Genomic DNA, 17,333 nt, shown 5'->3' with positions numbered 1-17,333 from the left:
GGCTAAGGATATTTTGTAGACAAAATCGAAGAGAACGAAGGTATGAAATAAGAGCGCAAAATTGTGCGAGGTAGCAGGGAAATTTTTTTTTTTTTAATAGGACACGCACGGAAGAGAAAAGGAATTTTTTAAACGGCCTGCTGCGAGGAAGGGAAGGTCCTAGGCAAGATTGAAATTTCAAAGGTGCAATTTCACTAGCCTACTGTCGGTCAGCAGTCTCGCATCTCTACCTATCTCTTTCCACCTTTTCTTCCTGAATCCTCTCAGCACCGTAGTCCCGTGCCATCTCATCCTCCAACTTCACCCTCTCCCTCCCAGGTACCCCGTATTTCCAGCCGTCCTCCTAGAGGTAATTTACTTTCCATCCTCCTTCGTTTGCCACGAGAGTGCCAGGTACCTTCTTCCATCTCCTCCTACTCTTCTTCCTCTTCTACTTCTTTCCCTCGGATACGCGCTCGCTATACTCGATACGCGTTAACTATATTCCCACCTAGCATATTCCGTACTCCGTTTAAATTGTTGGAAAACAGGATTAAGCGAGATAATAATTACAGCAGGATTTCAAGGACGATCGGAGCTGAAAATCACCTCCTCCTATTAAGGAATAAAGAGAGAAACGCTCCTCAATGTGCTCGAGTCGTTGGAAAAGAGGATTTAGCTAAACAATAGGTAAAGAAAAATCGCAAGGATGAACGGAACCGAAGCTTAAAGTAAACGAAAGCTTCCTTCGCATCGAAGTCGTCTGCGCAGCTAGTAAAAGTTGTTTTAACAAGAAATAAAGGAAGAGACGCGTGCTGTTTGAATCCTTAGTTGGAGATGAATCGTATACGGTGTAGGTATACACGTGCGAATTGCCGCTACAAAGTTACTTCATAGTACCTACCAGAGATACATCCCTCTCGAGTTTATTCCTCCAAGCGTTCCGGCTTATTGTTAGAGAGGCAGTAGATCCGCATTAGCGTACTCCTACCGCGGTCGAGAGGGCTCCCTTTCTTCTCTTTTCTCCTCGTCTACTCGGCTGTTCCTTTTCTATCCTTCTCGCACGAACGCCGGGCAAAAGAACGACCAGGAGGAAACGAACGTGGACGAATAGAGAGCGCAGGAGATGAAGAGAGAGAGAGAGAGAGAGAGAGAGAGAAAGAGAGAGAAAAGAGTTTAGAGTTCTCGCTCACGCTCGCATAGCATCACCGAGGCCTGGTATAATTAATACGGGCCCCGTGGAATGCCGGTCGCCTCACTCTCTTGGGCCCTTATCCCCTCCTTTCCTCTCTCGCCTCGTCCTCGCCGCTCATTCCGCCTTCTCCTCTTACTCACCCTCGTCGCTCTACCTGACTGGCTCCATCGGGGCCCCGTACACATCCGACCAGTTTCCATCCTCTCGCCTAGGCCCTAGTACGGTCCCCGACCAACCCCCGTCCTCCCTAACCTCCTTAACCTCCCTAACCCTTCACAGCTCGCCCGACTGCGCCGCGCCGTCTTCTTCTGTTCTTCGAGGGGAACCCCGCCGAAATACTTGAAAAGTAGAGCACGCGTAACCACCGGGACCAGCCAACAGAACTATGCGACAACAATACGGGGAAAGGGGGGTCTCTTTTGACAGACGGACTCAAAATATTGGCCCCGTATTATCCGCGGACCTCACAGAAGCGTAAACGCGGTAGCATCGTCGGACCTCCTTCCAAAACGCTAAGCCGCATCAATTCCATTCCAGATTCTTTTATACCTATCGCGCTTCTGATTTTTCGTACTTTACCTAATCTTCGGAAACAACCTTTTACCAGACAGGTACTTGATTTACTTTCTCACCTGGCATACAACACGTAGAGCAACACAGATCGATTACGAGACCGAAGAGTCTAGTACAATTAGAGGTAACGAGTTAATCTAACGTATCGTCGCAAAGTTTCCGATGAAAAGAGAGCAAAGTAGCGAGGTAACGAGGGAAAAAAAGGGAGAGAACAGAAGTCCTGACTGGGCCAGGCGGTTCTCCTTAAAAGGTGGAACGCCTTTTCTCTTCCCTCGACTTCAATCGTTTCGTAACCGAGCGCCGTAGAGAACGGAGGTTCATTCTTGATTTAGCCGACTGCACTTTGCGCGACATTACTTGGGAAATCGGTGTAACTCCGTATAAATCAGGAAATCGCTTAATTCCACGTTTCTTGAGAAAATCTCGTTGCCGTTTCCCTGAAAGGGAACGTGCGACAAACGCGTTGTACTAAATATTAAATAACAGTTTCATGGAAAGAAGAGGCGTGTTGCAGGAACACCGGAAGAAAATTAGCTTCAGCCCGTGGGAATTTTTTTCAACTAAGAAAGCTGAAAGAACCAGTGAGTTTCTATACGGAGGTAAAATCGGAAAGACTTTTTTCTTCTTTTACAAATCCGAATCACTCTTCCTTCCTTCCTGCCTTTCCTTTCATTGGCTTCGACTAGCATCTCTCGTTCAGCGTCCTGATTTCTATTCTCCATGTTTGTTCGGTGCCTTGTTCTCGGATCGGTCGCGCCTACCTTTCGTTTCGCCCCGGAATTCAACTTATCGCAGGTCAGTTTGGGAAGAAAGGTGGAAGGATGAGTGAAAAAAAGCAGGGCGACGAGGAAGAAAAACGAGGCGAGGGGTGGCGAGGACAATGAATGGACGTGGAGTAGAAAGAAGCCTTGGAATCGAGTTTCCACCTGATTCTCTGAGGATCCACCGATCCGAAAATCAAACAACGAACGCGTAAAGTCGAGAAGAAACGAATTTACAACTAATCTGATTCTGTTTTCCGTCGACTCAATTATGATTAATCTCTCCGCTACGCTACTCGAGTTCCTCCAACGAACCTTCCTGGAGGAATAATAAAGTTCGAAGGAACTTCTTTTGAATTTCTCATGACTCACTATCGGGATCGTTATTACGCGTTGCGGCAAACGAGCACACAGCGCGGCCGAGAAGGAACGAGCGTGGGTGCAAAAAGTCGCAGGGGCTATGGCGTCCATGAAATTACCTTAATTTCCGTCGATGACGCGCTAAGACTTTATCCTTTTTCTCCTTCGTATTCCACTTTTCCTTCCCTCGTTCTCCTTGAGCAGGGCGAGAGTCTCGCCGTTGCTTCTCGGGTTTTAATTACTTTAATCTCAGCGACGACGAAGGATGAAGACTACGAAGACCACATGGCGCTTCGTTCGTTGCTTAAACTCCGTTTAAGCGGATTTCAATGACCTTAAATAACTGAGATTCCTCCGACACCTTCGTTCCTCGCTCTGATCCGTGGAAAGACGCAACGAAGATCGTAAAATTCCAAGATAATTTCTATCGCTTCTCTCGCTTCTCGAGAGAAGCCATGTCCCTATCCGCGCGAGAGGACCTTTTCAGCGTCTCGAAAATTCGAGCCAGGCCTTTGTGGGATCTACTCGGAGGGGATCAGAACGCGAGCAAGCATAAAATCCTCGTCTCCTAGAAATTTCGGTCCCATGGTTCGGATTAAACGGCATGGTATCGTGCGACGCGCACAACGGACCCGTTGCCAGAGAACGTGGTTAGAAAGTGAGCAGGCATTTTAACGAAGAAATCTATATTGTAACTCCTTTCTCTTTCTTATTTATATTGGGTGCGCTAATAAATAATTTGGGTATTTTGTCAAATTTAGCATTTGCACGGTGGAAAAGTGGTAATCTCATGGTATCTAGGAACGAATTGGAAAGTCGGATGATGGAGCTGAGGCGAGTCGTGGCGATTCGAGGCTTGTTGAAGGCATCGCTGGTGATCGCGGACGAGTGCGTGGGTAAAAGTACCGTGGCATCGGTTCGCGAGCGCGCGGGGGGCCCCGCGATGTCGAGAGGGGCCCGCATTCGTTCTCCAGAGCCGAGGAATACGTTGGAAATGCCGAGGATTCGCTATCAGATATTCGTTACTCACATCGGGCCCCCTATCATCCTCCCTTTCTCTCCTTCTCACTCCTTCTACTTCTCTCTTTCTATCCCGTCCGACATCGGGATCTTCTCCTTTACGATCCGCACATGTGTTTCGTTTGTACACGGCATGTAACGTATGGGCCCTGTGTTATTTATCATACAGCCTTAGCCGCCGATCGCGAACGGGATGTACGTTGCATTCAACAGGCCCCTCCGCTTACCACGCTGCCTAATCATGTTAATTTTACCACGGCGACATAAATTAAACGATGCGCCAAAGAGAAAGAAAGAGCAAGCCAACCTATTCGAATCGTTTTATTTCCTTCACGAAGTACGGCCGATTTTCGTTCCTCCTTTCTCCCAAGATCGAACCAGCCGACAGGGAACCTTCCTCGCAACCTTTCTACCGTTTCAACCTCCTCGCCGATTTGCCGGTGAATTTTAACCGAATCTCCGACCAAAATCACTTTCTCGATCCACGTCGCGTAATGTTTACGAACGCTGCGATTTCCTACAGACCATAATACTTCGGGCAGATTAATGTCCTAGGGAATTCTATGGTATTTTCAACGCGACCAGTCGATTCTGCAACTCTTGTAATCGACCAACTTGCGGACGATGTTCGAGCACTCCAGGGAGAGATTCAAAATCCGTCATTTCGATTCTTAACATAAATTAAAGCGATGAGAAGAGTTGCGATTACTTTCGTTCGTATCCAAGCGACGTGTATACGCGCGAAACTCTGTCGAATTAATTTAAGCTTAAAAGTAAGCGAGAGAAATCGACGGAGCCTGAACATTCGTACACGTTCGGTACGAGCGGTTCGACGATACGTTCCATCGTCTACCCTGTACTGGAATCAAATTTCATTCCGATCGAGTGATTCGCGGCCAAGCAGATTTTTCGAAAGTCCGTGATCGAGAGCTTTCGCGAAAACCGTATTCCGCATACCGCGTGGGATGCAAACAGGAAGAGACAAGAGGATCGAAGACGACCCGCTAACATAGCCCCGCTCCAGCCACACCGCTCAGTATTAATAATTCATACTTCAATGTCAGCACACCGTTTTTAATTCGCGTGTCCTCTCCCCCCATAATTTCCGGCTAACGTTTCACTTTTATCGAGCAGCCTTCAACGTCGCACGCTTTTTTACAACCGCGACATCGTATTATAACGTCAAAAGTGTGTAATTAAATTTTTCAACGCGAATACGCGAAAATAAATGAATATCGTGCGGTCGAACGATCGATTGATTTACAAACTGGAGAATGCGAATTTTCCAGCTGTTTCTGATTCTCGAAAAACAGGAATTCGAGGAAGCACGTGCCAGAAGCAGGCATTCTGTTCGTCAGCCCTTTGGTTACAGATGGCGAACGTTAGCGGCGTAGCCAAGGTGCGATGCAACGAGCAGGAAGAAGACGAAGAGAGAAAGGTGGACAGGCCAAGTGACTTTCAGTTCGGGTTACACGAGCTGGCGTACGCGTAGCTGCTTCATTCACGCGGCGTGCATGCATTCCCGCTTCGAGAAGCGAGACGTAAGAATCGAGAATCGAACGGCCACGGTTTACCCGCTACTCTATTTGAATATCATCCGGCCAACGTCCCGAATTTCTTACAAACTCTCAATCGTACGTCTTTCGTTTTACACCTTTTGCTTCTTTCCTCGAATCAAAATGCATCAAGAATTTTAACGCCTATTGATTGCGAAACGCGAATACCCCGTCAACGGTCCAGATTATCTACGGGAGTTTAAAAGTAATCATGCTACTTGTTAAAAATCCGAATAATAGATGCTGTTGTATTGCACAAGTGGGTACGTGTTATAAGCTCAATTTACTCGAGTCAAAGGGCGCAATAGCTTAGTATGGGAAGGCATTCTAAGCACCATTAACACTTTACCAGCAACAGGAAGTAGTAACATAAGCAATCCAAGAGAGAGAGAGAGAAAAAAAAGAAACGATCGTAACCTTAATCATTCTCATTAAAGAGTGGCGTACCGCGCATGACCGTTTTCACTGTGGCAGTCACCGTAATAACGCGGATTGCGAGCCGCGAGCCGCGAAACGTTAACAACCATCAATCTTTCACCTTTACTCGACTGTTACGAGAAGAATTTCAAACAGCATCGCGAAGAAAATCGTGTTATCTCTGCAAAGTTGGCCGTACTTGTCGTACAAGCGACGTAACGCCTCGCTACCAGCGGATAATTATTGTCTGGCAGCCTTACGGTTTCCGAAATGTAACGGGACAGATCTAGCTGGAGGAACGTAGATACGTTTTGACATCGTAACGCTTCGAAGGAAGAACCTTCCGAGCGAGTAATTTCGAATTTTTCCAAGAATCTCAAACGAAGAGGTTGCAGCTCCCCGGCAATCTACTTCTGACGACTCGTTTCCAAGAGGACTGTTCGAGTAACGAGGGTCAAGTTACACCTTGACCACACAATCACCGTAGCCCATGGTGCTTTCCACGAGCAGAAGGAACGCTCGTGACACAACACCGTCGCGTCGATTCAAGATTACGATCGAGAGAAGAGAAGGTAACGTATGTAGCTACAACAGATCCTAGAGAAAGTGGCGCGAACGCGTTGGATAAGTGAAAAATATTTTTAATAACGTATAAACGTTTAAAGGTGGAAAGGTTGTTGGTTATTCTTTTTCAATTTCCTTCTCGTTTTCACGCGGAGCTTTCGTGCCGTTACCCCGTCTATATTATTGAATAACAATTTAAATAAAAATACCGCTTCGAAAGGGGGTACCAGTTCTCCTTACCCGTCTTACCGGTTTACAAATACTGACGCGCGCGTCAAGTTTGATCGAACCGCGAATATTATGCGTGACGTATATGGTGTTTGATATATACAGACGCGTTTGGTACTGATACGTACGAGTAGCGAGTAGCGAGTAGTGAGTAGGATCGAAAGAGGTGACGTACGCGCCAAGTGTCCGCTACGAAGCGTACATCGAGCGACAGGTGGTCCCTCGGTTCCTTCTACTCCAAAGATTTTGCCGAGCTTGTTCCACCACCGTTCAAATTCCTTTCGGTCCAACAAAGAAACCAGAGAAAGAGAAACGGAGAGAGGAAATTACATACGTACCAACGATGCCACGAAGGTACGCCTGAAAATTGGGTAATCTTTCGATTCCATCCTCGAAACGGTACCGCCTATCAAGATACGGTATCGAGATAATGTTCGGACAACCGTAACTGGAAAGCCTCGAAGAATAGAGAGAAGAAACGCTTCGCCGATACACGCGCCTAAAATCGACGATGCTATGGGAAGAGAAAACACCGCGAACCTCGACAATTACATTCCCATCTCTAAGCATTTTGCTAACTCGCCAAATGGTCGTTTTTGAGAGGCCGCAGCGAGTCTGCGAGGAATTTTACAGTCTCCGCGACAGTCGTACCTGTCTGCTATGGAATGAAGATTTTAAAATTCAATAATAAATGAAATTATAAAAGTAGGGATGCGTTGACTGACTGACAGCGGTGCAAAGTTATTAAAACGAAGTATAAGCACGGTTTACCAGTCGTAAAACCAAAGACCGGAAAGTATAAGACTGAAAAAGGTGCCTTGTATATCATATAAATCTAATCTTTATAACGTAAGATAATTTCACTTTTTCTTTGTTCAAAGTTTATGCGCAGAAAAGTTATCCTTTTACGGTTCAAAGCTAGAATAAACGTACCTACATATCCAGTTAGGTTAGTGTCGGCCAATGGAACAAATTTCCGAGCTTTTCGCTCTCGTAGTTACAACCCCCATGAACCAAAGGTCTATTGAAAATGGCGGGAGACTGAATCGCGCAAGAGACCCCGCGGACAGCGCTGCTTTAAATGAAACGAAACGCAGGTAAATAATGGAAAAAGCAACGCGAAATAGCTGTCAAGTAATAACGAGGTATCCAGCAGCGTCGAATCCACGCGGGTAAAAAGAAAAGCGACTGTAGGATAGTTTCGTGGTGAAAAATCGTTTAGCGAGATGCCACGTATAACCGCGGGTAATATCGAAAGGGTTAATACACGCAAAGTTCGTTTAGCAGTCTCGTTGAACGGTGAAATACCGTCGAAGGTAAAGACAGTAGTGTGTCGAGCGTTTCGAACGGTGTTTAACTAGAAACCGATCGCGAAACGTTACGCTTGTGCCACGCGTACGTTATAAATCAGAGGAATGTCGTATTATGTGTAACGCGCGTTCGCGTTACATTCCGAGCAATTGCGATAGGCGAGGTGGAGTGTAAGCTGTAACACATGGAGCTCGACTATCGCAATTCGCCTACGAGGGGCCAGCAAACAGATCGCGACAGGTAGGCGCGTGTGCGTGTGTAGATTAAACCGATTCCCGGGAAGGCATATAAGCTAACCAACCACCTGCTGTTAGCCTGATGCCCCGCACCATGTATCTTTCTCTCCCTTCCACCTTTCTTTTATTCCCTTTTCTTTCCTTTTTTTCCATTCTTCTTCTTATTCTTCCTCTTCTTCTGCACTCCGATCCCTTGACTCTTCCTTCTATTCAAACGTATTACGGCATCCTCCGATTTCTGGCCCCCGTCGGATGAACCGTAGCTAGTTATGCAAGTCGAAATCATTCCGAGACGAGGCAAGGTCGTCGAAACGACAGGAACGAGTCAAAGGTTACACCCAATCGAATCCAACCCTTCCTTCGTCGAATGAAACACGACGTTTAGAGAGGGTGGCCCTATCGGTTGAATCGTGAAACGAGTAGGTACTCGGAACGGTCACGGAATGCGAGCATGACAAGAAAGAAGACACGATCGAACCACACCCTCCCGATAATGATAAGGAGCACGATAAGCATCGCGTTCCAACATTTTCACGGTACTCGCGGAGAACAAGCGTGACAGATAACGAGAGATAGAAAAGAAAATCGCGGAAGCGTTAAATTAGCTACCGCTAACTTTGCTATTTTTGCGTTTGAACCTTTCAATTGCCGAGCGAGACAGCTTTCGAGGAACGACAGAAACAGAGTCAAGATGATGTAACGTAATAACGCGGCAAACATCGTATCGATCTTACCGAATTAATTAGAAACAGGTGGCTAATCGTTTGTTACCTTTCAGCTTTCCTGCCGGATTACCGATAAGAAGAGAAAGGAACACGAGTATATAACTGGAGATAGGGATGAACGAATCAACGAAATGATTTCAATGATAATTCTCTTTCTCTGGGACGAAATCCTTTGACGGTTATCGTGGGTAAGGAACGCGGAAATGCACGGAGAGCACTGAGAATAAACGGTCAATGGTGTATAAGCGGTTGTTGATTGAACGTCAGCTTAATTAAAACTCGACCTCGCCCCTGGCACTCGTTTCATCACCGATCGCTTTGTCCTAGCGACTATCGACGACCTGCCGAGAGATCGAACGGTTCTCGTTTCCCCTCTGCTTCGAGAAGAAACTGCAGTACAATTAACGCCGGATCTTATTGTGTGCAATCGCAAAGGATGCGAAAGAAATTACGAATTAAACGATCGTCTCTGGTGAATCGAAAGGCCACGCGTGGCTACAACGAAAATTGCTTCTTCATCTTCCATACCCGTATTGCATCAACAGATTTTCACCTAACTGAATAGCTACATCATAATTTAGAAAAGATGTAAAAAAGAAACTGAAAGATTTTACACGCGATAAAGTCTTCCTTTCAATGGTGTATCCAAAGATCCTTTTGTTGCAGTTTGTAGAAAGATGAGAAGGCATTACAGATACTAATGACAGATACGCAATTTAATGTTCTAAATAAAATATGCATAAAAAATTTCATTTCTATCGTGTCTTTATTAGCGGACAGAGGCTGTTGCATAGCAAGCTAATAGAAACGCGTCTGGTTGATCGATTCGCAAACGACGCAGGCTCGTCCGCTTCGATAGCATTAAGCCTATTCGTTCTTTCTGCTTGAATATTTATCTGACGGTGAAATTTATTGCCGCAAACCAATTACAATGTACGTATGCACCAGGAGCGCGGTTACGTGATCGATACTTCGCCGGTTATTCGTTATCGAGCGAATAAATTCAGTGTGGAAACGAAAAAACTGGCTCCCGATGTTTCTCAGAGACCGATGTGCACGTCGTGCTGCGATATCTCATTGATTGGTAGACGGGCCCAATTAAAAATGTATGCACTGTCCTCGTTTGCGTCTACTCCGTCCAACGGGCCACTTGAACCGTTAAAAGTGGTCACGGTACTCTGGTTAACTCTATCTAGCTGCTTAATGACCTAATCGACACGTCTCGTTCGTGTATAAATTAGCTACCAGTTTCTGGATTATCCTTTTCGCTAACCACCAAACGATTTGTACATCTCAACATACCTGTTAACTCTATGCAACTGTACGCTTGGAAAATAACAGTATTATAAATAACTGTTTCGATCGTAACCCGAGGAAGATACGAGCCAAAATTGCAATTTTTCATAATGGAAACTCGAGGAAAGTAGTCGAGAAAGTTTAGAAACGAGGCGTTAGCGTAAAATCGAGGAAGCGCCGCGCCGGGTCAGCAAGAGTTCTACCGCATCGTAAACGTCAACAGGAAGATATTCCCGCATAGAAGAGAAGGTTCGCGAATCGATCGTATATCAAAAGTAATAGAAAATCGGCTGGGCAATATCGAAACGATTTCAGGAAATTTTACTCGACCCCTTACGCTGAATTTATTCACCGAGAAAGCGAATTCGTAGCCCGTTTCGACTAATAACTGATCGAGATATGAAGTTAAATTAGAAATGAAAATTTTTAATAGGTCTATGTATGCACACAGTAGCTGCCAGATCCATATAGAAACGTTTCTACATAAACGCTGGACACGAATGCGAATTATGAAACAATTAGGTTGTCGACTGCTCTTTAACCTTTTCCGGGTTCGTTTATTCTGTAGGTAGATTCAATTTCAACCGATGCATTCGGTATTATAGGATGGGAAATAATAGAAAGTTAACATCTCCGACTGCTACCAATAGGATTGCAATTGAGAGAAGAAAGGATAATTTCCAAAATTTCCCAAGCGTACTCGTGATCGTCTGTTTGCCATCGACTTCCATCAAAGGCGTCGTTGAAGCAATCGATAAGCCGACTTATCGTCGATCGAATCGATCGAACAACGTCTCGTCGAATTTCCATGGAAGAGACGAGAAGATTAAGAAAGTTGGTGAAGAAGGAGGCAAGGTGGAAGAAGGCAAGAGATGATTGGTGGAGACGGAGAAGAGAGGCGCGCGGATCCTATCGGAAAGTAATTACCGGGCTGGTCGTACGGTCGTAATTAATCAAATTCCGCGTAGGGATGACGCGACGAAAACGAATCGGCCCGAGGCCAAGAGAATCCATTAACGAAACACGCGTGTCTCGCGCGTATTATTTCACGCGGCTACGAGAAACGAACCACCGCCGCACCGTGCCGCACCGTGCCGCACCGTACGAATAAACGAACGAACGAACGACCTATCGAGCGCGTAGCTGCCGCTACATTGGACCAACATTAGCTTCCACGTGACGCACGATCCTTCGATCTTGCACCTTACCCGGCTAATTGTGCGGGCCACTCTGCCGTTCAGCAGGGAGAGCCGTGACGGATCGACGGGTCAATCGAGGTCGTCACTCGGCCCATCTTCGCGACTGCCTCCATCGCCGGCAATCTACGCTCGCACCTTCCAACAGATTTTCTCAAGCCTCTTCGAACGCGGAAGAACCGAGCCAAGCGACCGCTTATCCACTCGCTAAGAACTTGTCGACACTTTCGTCCTTTTCCAATGTCTACGCGATACCTACTCACGTGGGACGAATAATATCGAAAGCGGACGACTGATTTAGATTAATCGAGGGCTAATCGAGAACGTATAGGTATATCGATTTCGCGACAGGTGTAAAACACCGCGAACTAGGATCGACTCGAACGCTGTTTTCCAAGAGTACAAAGCATTCCACCTATGGTTTACGGTCTATCTAGGTTATTCTCGTGCAACTCCTACGCAAACATAGAAAATTTTGTTTCGATCCCTGGTATAATCGAAAGATAATGTTTGCTATTTTTTACGACAGGTGTAAATCAAGGCGTACCAAGAGCGATTCGAGCGTAGTTTATCCCGAGACTTGGCATTCCACGTATAGTTTGCCAACTTTGTAAGTTATTCTCGTAGCAAGTTGCACGCAATCAAAGGAAATTGTGTATCGCGTCGAAGGAACGAGTGTCGCGGTACGCACACTTTGGCACACGTGCGAACGAGGTCTCCGTCGTATGCACTTTCCCGGTGCAACGATCGCACCAAGTGCATTGGAAAGTGCAACTCGCACGCAGCCCTCGCACCTCCCCACCTCACCCCTCCTGCTCGTTTTATCGCGATCGGTTACCTGCCTTATAGCTGGCACCGATCTGCCTACCGAGCGTTCGCTTTCTCTTCGGACGCCTCGATCCGTACACGCACTTACGACGATCAGCTTCCCTTTCGTCTCGCTTGTTCCACCATCGTTCCACCATCGTTTCGTTAACCGTGGAAGAAACGTAACCGACAGCCTACGGCTTTTCAATCGAGTTTCTCGTACGAAAACGAAATGAATGTTGAAAAACGGACCGGCTCGACGAGCCGACAAATTGGAACACCTGTCTTTCGCGTATCATTTCAAAAAAAATCTCAGTTTTACGACTGTCCGAGTTTACCTCGTCACTTTTCCCTTGTTTTTGTTTTTCTTTCTTTTATCTTTTCAAGCTACGAGAAGAGAAAGAAGGAAAAGTTTCGATATGTAGACGGTAAATGCGCAAAAAACACGTCGAGAGGAATTTTAAGAGGAGCATCGAAGAATTTCGATAACGATCCTCGAGTAAAATTCAATCAACCCGTACGCTTCGCCGAGAGAAGGTAGCATCGCTTTGGCATGCAGCACGAAATCCAAGCCACGGAATCGTCGTCGCCGATATCGCTCTCTGAATCGACAATCAAAAGCTGCGTGTGCAGTTATGCGCCTCCACCACCTTCGAGCAACGATACTTCCGAGGGAAAAACCAGTCACCGTCGGAGAAAGCAAATTTCTCGGCACTGTAAAACGCTACGCGATAGCATCCCGCTAATTCTCATCGTGTCTTTCAATAGACATCCAAGGGACACGACGCAAACGATAATAACGATCATTTCACATATCACTTTCATGTAGAAAATGGTTAACAGCTGTACAAACAGCTTTCCTCGGGCAATTTAACAAATTTTTATTTGTCCGCACACTTACACATCCAGATTCGACGATGATAATGTAATCCAAAGCTTCCTCAAATTCCATTTTTTCATAATAATCATCTTTCTACTAATTTTCAGATATTTTTGCTACTTCTTCGATATCGCGTACACGCCGTGTCTCAGAAATATAGTTTATGACTCACTGTAACAACACTTCACAATGACTCCCTTATCTGTATATCTACCTTTCTTGTGAACTTTATTACTATTGCTTTCGACTATTGTAACTACGAAGGTGCTGATATTGTGCGAATAAATAAATAAAATCGTAGGCGAACGAAAGAGGACGGTGTGAAAGTTGTCTGCATCAGACGATCTCGTAAATCAAAAATTCTTTACCAGCATTAACGAACGTGTTTCCAAGTCGAGACACTGAATGTTTTTAAATTATTCCATTCATCTCAAAGACTATGTAAAAAAAAGAAGAAAGAGTTGCATGGGAAAGTTTTATTCCAAGTTTCTTAAAGAAACCTGCGTATCCTCGTCTGGTGCTAACATCAAGATTCGCGTGTCGTAACAATTTTTCAGGATATTACGATTCCATTCACAGCTAAGAAATAGCCAATCCCGCAGCCCACGACACTCTTGAATAAATAAAGTGAGAAACATTGTCGCGCGCGTACACGTCCCCATAATCGAAGGTCTTTGTTTTCTGCGGTTACGCAATTTGCAATCCCGAGCTCAAAGGCATCGATGAACAAACGAACGGAATGGTGGTACAAGTGTAAGTGTAAGGCGTATATACGCACACTCGCGTTGCGGGTCAGTCATCGTATCCATTGGTATGCGACTTCCTCTTCGTGGCCGTTCTTGTTAAGCCACGAAACACCGTAAGCTAGCTCCAGCAAGGATCCAGCAAGTTGACGGAAACGCGAGGACGATCGTCTCGTAGCTCACCACCCACTGGCAGACCGTGAGGACCTTCGATTATCCAGGGACAAGGAGAAACTTGATAACCGACGTTTACTCTTCTCCATGCTTGCGCTTCTGCGCGGAAACTACGATTCCCCGCCGTTCTTACTACGCTTCAGCGATCCTATTTCCCGTTATTACGCAATTGCCAGTAGATAATTTCATTTTTTTTCTTTTCGCTAGAATTCTGAACCGTGCGTCGAAATCTAACAGTTTGCTAAGTTTGATCCAGAATTTTCTTTTCTGGTCATATTGTGCTGGCTGCTAAAAGTAGCACATGGTCCAGCCCCATCAAAGTCCCATCAAGATAAATTGAACCCCACGCGTTATGCAACACTCCGTACGCATGGATTGTGGATAGATACTCGAGCGAGTACTTGCGAGAACTTTCACATAGCGCGATCCATCTGGCGGCGAGTCCGAGTACTAGGTTCATTAAGCTTTTCCCTCAAATCTCATATCTATCTTCCTACAGAACAGCGTCCGAAGCCGAGCCTTAATAACGACGACTTTCTAACCTCGGTAATTACGTTCGGGATAGGAGGGACCACGAGGCGGTTAACCGCGTTTCCATTCGGTGAGAGGCAAACCATTTTCTCGTCGGCTATTATTCCAGAAACGGAGATAAAGAACGAAGCCGCGGTTACGCAATCGTTTTATGACACCGAGAAAGCAAACGACGCGGTCGTTTCCTCGAGGAGCAGGAAAAATCGACTGCATTCTAACCAAGAAACGAATCTGCATCGCGTGTTGTTCATTCGTGAAGACAAACGGAGCAACAATTAAAGGGAGGAAAATCGAGCGGAGAGAAAGAAAAGAGTGTACGGCTTATGACTAGCTAGAATTCTAGAGCAGAAGAAAAGCCAAGAAAGAAGAGCGAACGGCCGGTGTTTATAGCCGTACGAGCTCAAAGGTATATGGAAGCGGTGTGGCGTGGCGTGGCATGGCGTGGCGGCGATCGCGGTGGCTACGACGACCGGTGCACGCGAATGCATATACATATATCTCTGCCTCGTCGTTGCGCTCGGGAATGCGGTCTATAGCGCGTAGGATCGAGAGCGGACGAGCGAGCAAGAGGAGAAACGAGAAGAAAGACGACCAGACGAGCAGGCGAGGAAAGAGGAAGAAGAGAAGTCGCGAGTGGATGGAAAAAGACAAGACGAGAGGGTGATGCGGAGGGAAAAAGAGAGAAGGAGAGCGTGCACGGCAGTCGTAAACGGCAACAATTGCTGCGGGCGTTGCCACTCGAAAGCTCGAGTGCCTAATGCCAGATGTCAGACGGTGGTTAGAGTCATTACGGTCATCACTTTGTACCGCGATACACGATGTGTACCGGCCGATGCATCGCCGCCGCCGCCGCCGCCGCCGCATCTTCCACGTCTAGAAACGCGACCCATTCGCTCGAACATCGAACGCGATCCTTCCGACCGGTATAATCGATCCTTTCCACCGACCGTTCCGCGCCACTTTCGATGCACGAGAACGAGCGCGTCTCGGTGTTTCTCATCCTAGCCATCGAAACTAGCGAACAAACCGATCGAAGAAATTTTCAAATCCCGATCGTATCGTCGCGGGAAAACGTAAAGAGGGCGATCGAGAAGCAAATTCCCAGGGAAACACGGGTGAATTCGACGCGTCACGAGTCGGGATGTTCGAAACCCGTTTCCAAGGTACACCGAGAGACGTATATCTGGTCTCTTCTCGACTCGCGAGAAGAGAAAAGGGCCAAAGGAAAAGAAAAAAAAAATGAAAAGAAGAAACGAGATGGACGGAAGGAGGAGAAAAGAAGGCGAAGAATCGAAGGGGTGGAGCCCGTACGAAAGGGGATGGAGCGAAAAAGAAGCGGCCGCGGCCGGTCGGGCTTCGAGACACGACTGGCAGAGCCCGACGAAAAATCTGTAATTATAATAATTATAGTCGAGCTGGCAACAATTATAAATCATCATTGAACTAGGCAACGAAAACGCCAATGAAATATATATCGTACGAAAGTTTGGGACGCGAACATTTAGAATCGGATCGCGAGTATCAGCCAGCAGCACTTATATCTGACCGGATGCGTCCACTCGCCGAGACCACCACCCAATTGAAAAATGTACTCGTTTATTCGTTGCAATTTCCATCGGCATTCGGCATTCGGCATTCGGCATTCGGTGTGCACCGGCCGCGGCGCGAGCATTCACCGCTTCTCCCTTGAATGCGGATGACAATCCAACCGGAGAAAAAAGAAGGCACGCGTTTCGCTCGGCCAGATGGACGGACGCTCGTGGGAGGGAGGTCGAACCAACATTTCTCTTCTCTTTTTCTACCCCGAGCACCCTTTTCTTTCTTTCTCTACCTTCGCTCCCTTTTCCTTCACCATCGTTCGCATTCTCTCCTCTCTTCCTCTCTTCTTCCTCTCGAATCCACGGTCCACGGATCACGGACGTTATGAATGACAGACGCTTCGTCACACTGGCAGCGACTACCTCGCGATCTTCCTATCTCTCTCTATCTCACTATTTCGTTCAGATTGGTGCCAACCTACCCCTTATCGAACTGACTCACGGTACCGGTAACGACTTCGTTCTCGTGTGCAACGATGATTACGCAAAGCGTAAGACGATCGTTCTTAAAAAGGGATAGCAGAGGTGCACCGCTTACCCTGTAATCCCCTTCGCTCGAACGCGTGTCGAATTTCAGGAACGCGCGACGCGTTCGCGCCTCGAGAATACCCGGTCTCTCGAATCGGTTTGCTGGACGTTACGCGTCCAAGGATCGGCAAGTCCTGGCGCAAAGCTGTACACCGTTTTCGTTCTAGCGCCGCTTCGGGGAAGAGCTTCCCACAGCTTTTCGAATCAAGAATGTCCTTTATTCCATATTTCATTTGATCAAGCAATTAAGAAACGATCTATCCCGTATCCTTTGATACCGCACAGTGGCGGAACGGAGCGCATACTATAATAATAAACTGATTTATGTCAGACTGCAATGACGCTCTTCTCGCGAATATTCGCGTTAGAAGCAAGCGTATACTAATTGCCAGATGCCGCGTCGGAGAAAACGGGTCTCGAGAGCGACGGTACCAATTACGAGTTTCCCAGCGTAACGCGGCTACGTGGCTCGCGGCAAGCACCGCTGCCCTTTCGACTGACTGGCTGGTTGCTTTTACGGGAAACCTTTAACAAACGTTCGTCGAGAAACGGCTTTACGCAAAATGCTGAGCCGTCTGGCGCAAGGGTCAAACAACACCAGCTCTTCTATCAGCTAGCATCGAAAGCGGTGTCGTTCTCGCGGCAGCGCGACGCG

The 17,333-nt window shown here is 46.8% G+C and overlaps 1 protein-coding gene across 1 annotated transcript in view; it reads right to left on the bottom strand.

Annotated features, from left to right (window-relative positions):
• LOC114877518 (protein dachsous) overlaps positions 1–17,333 on the bottom strand; it is a 201,639-nt gene that overhangs the window by 179,930 nt on the left and 4,376 nt on the right. The gene's annotated exons all lie outside the window — the stretch shown is intronic.

The sequence above is a fragment of the Osmia bicornis genome, chromosome 3 (genome assembly GCF_907164935.1).
Source record: "Osmia bicornis bicornis chromosome 3, iOsmBic2.1, whole genome shotgun sequence".
Classification (NCBI taxonomy): domain Eukaryota; kingdom Metazoa; phylum Arthropoda; class Insecta; order Hymenoptera; family Megachilidae; genus Osmia; species Osmia bicornis.
The sequence above is the reverse complement of the archived record's forward strand: the minus strand, read 5'-3'. Positions and strand labels throughout refer to the sequence as shown.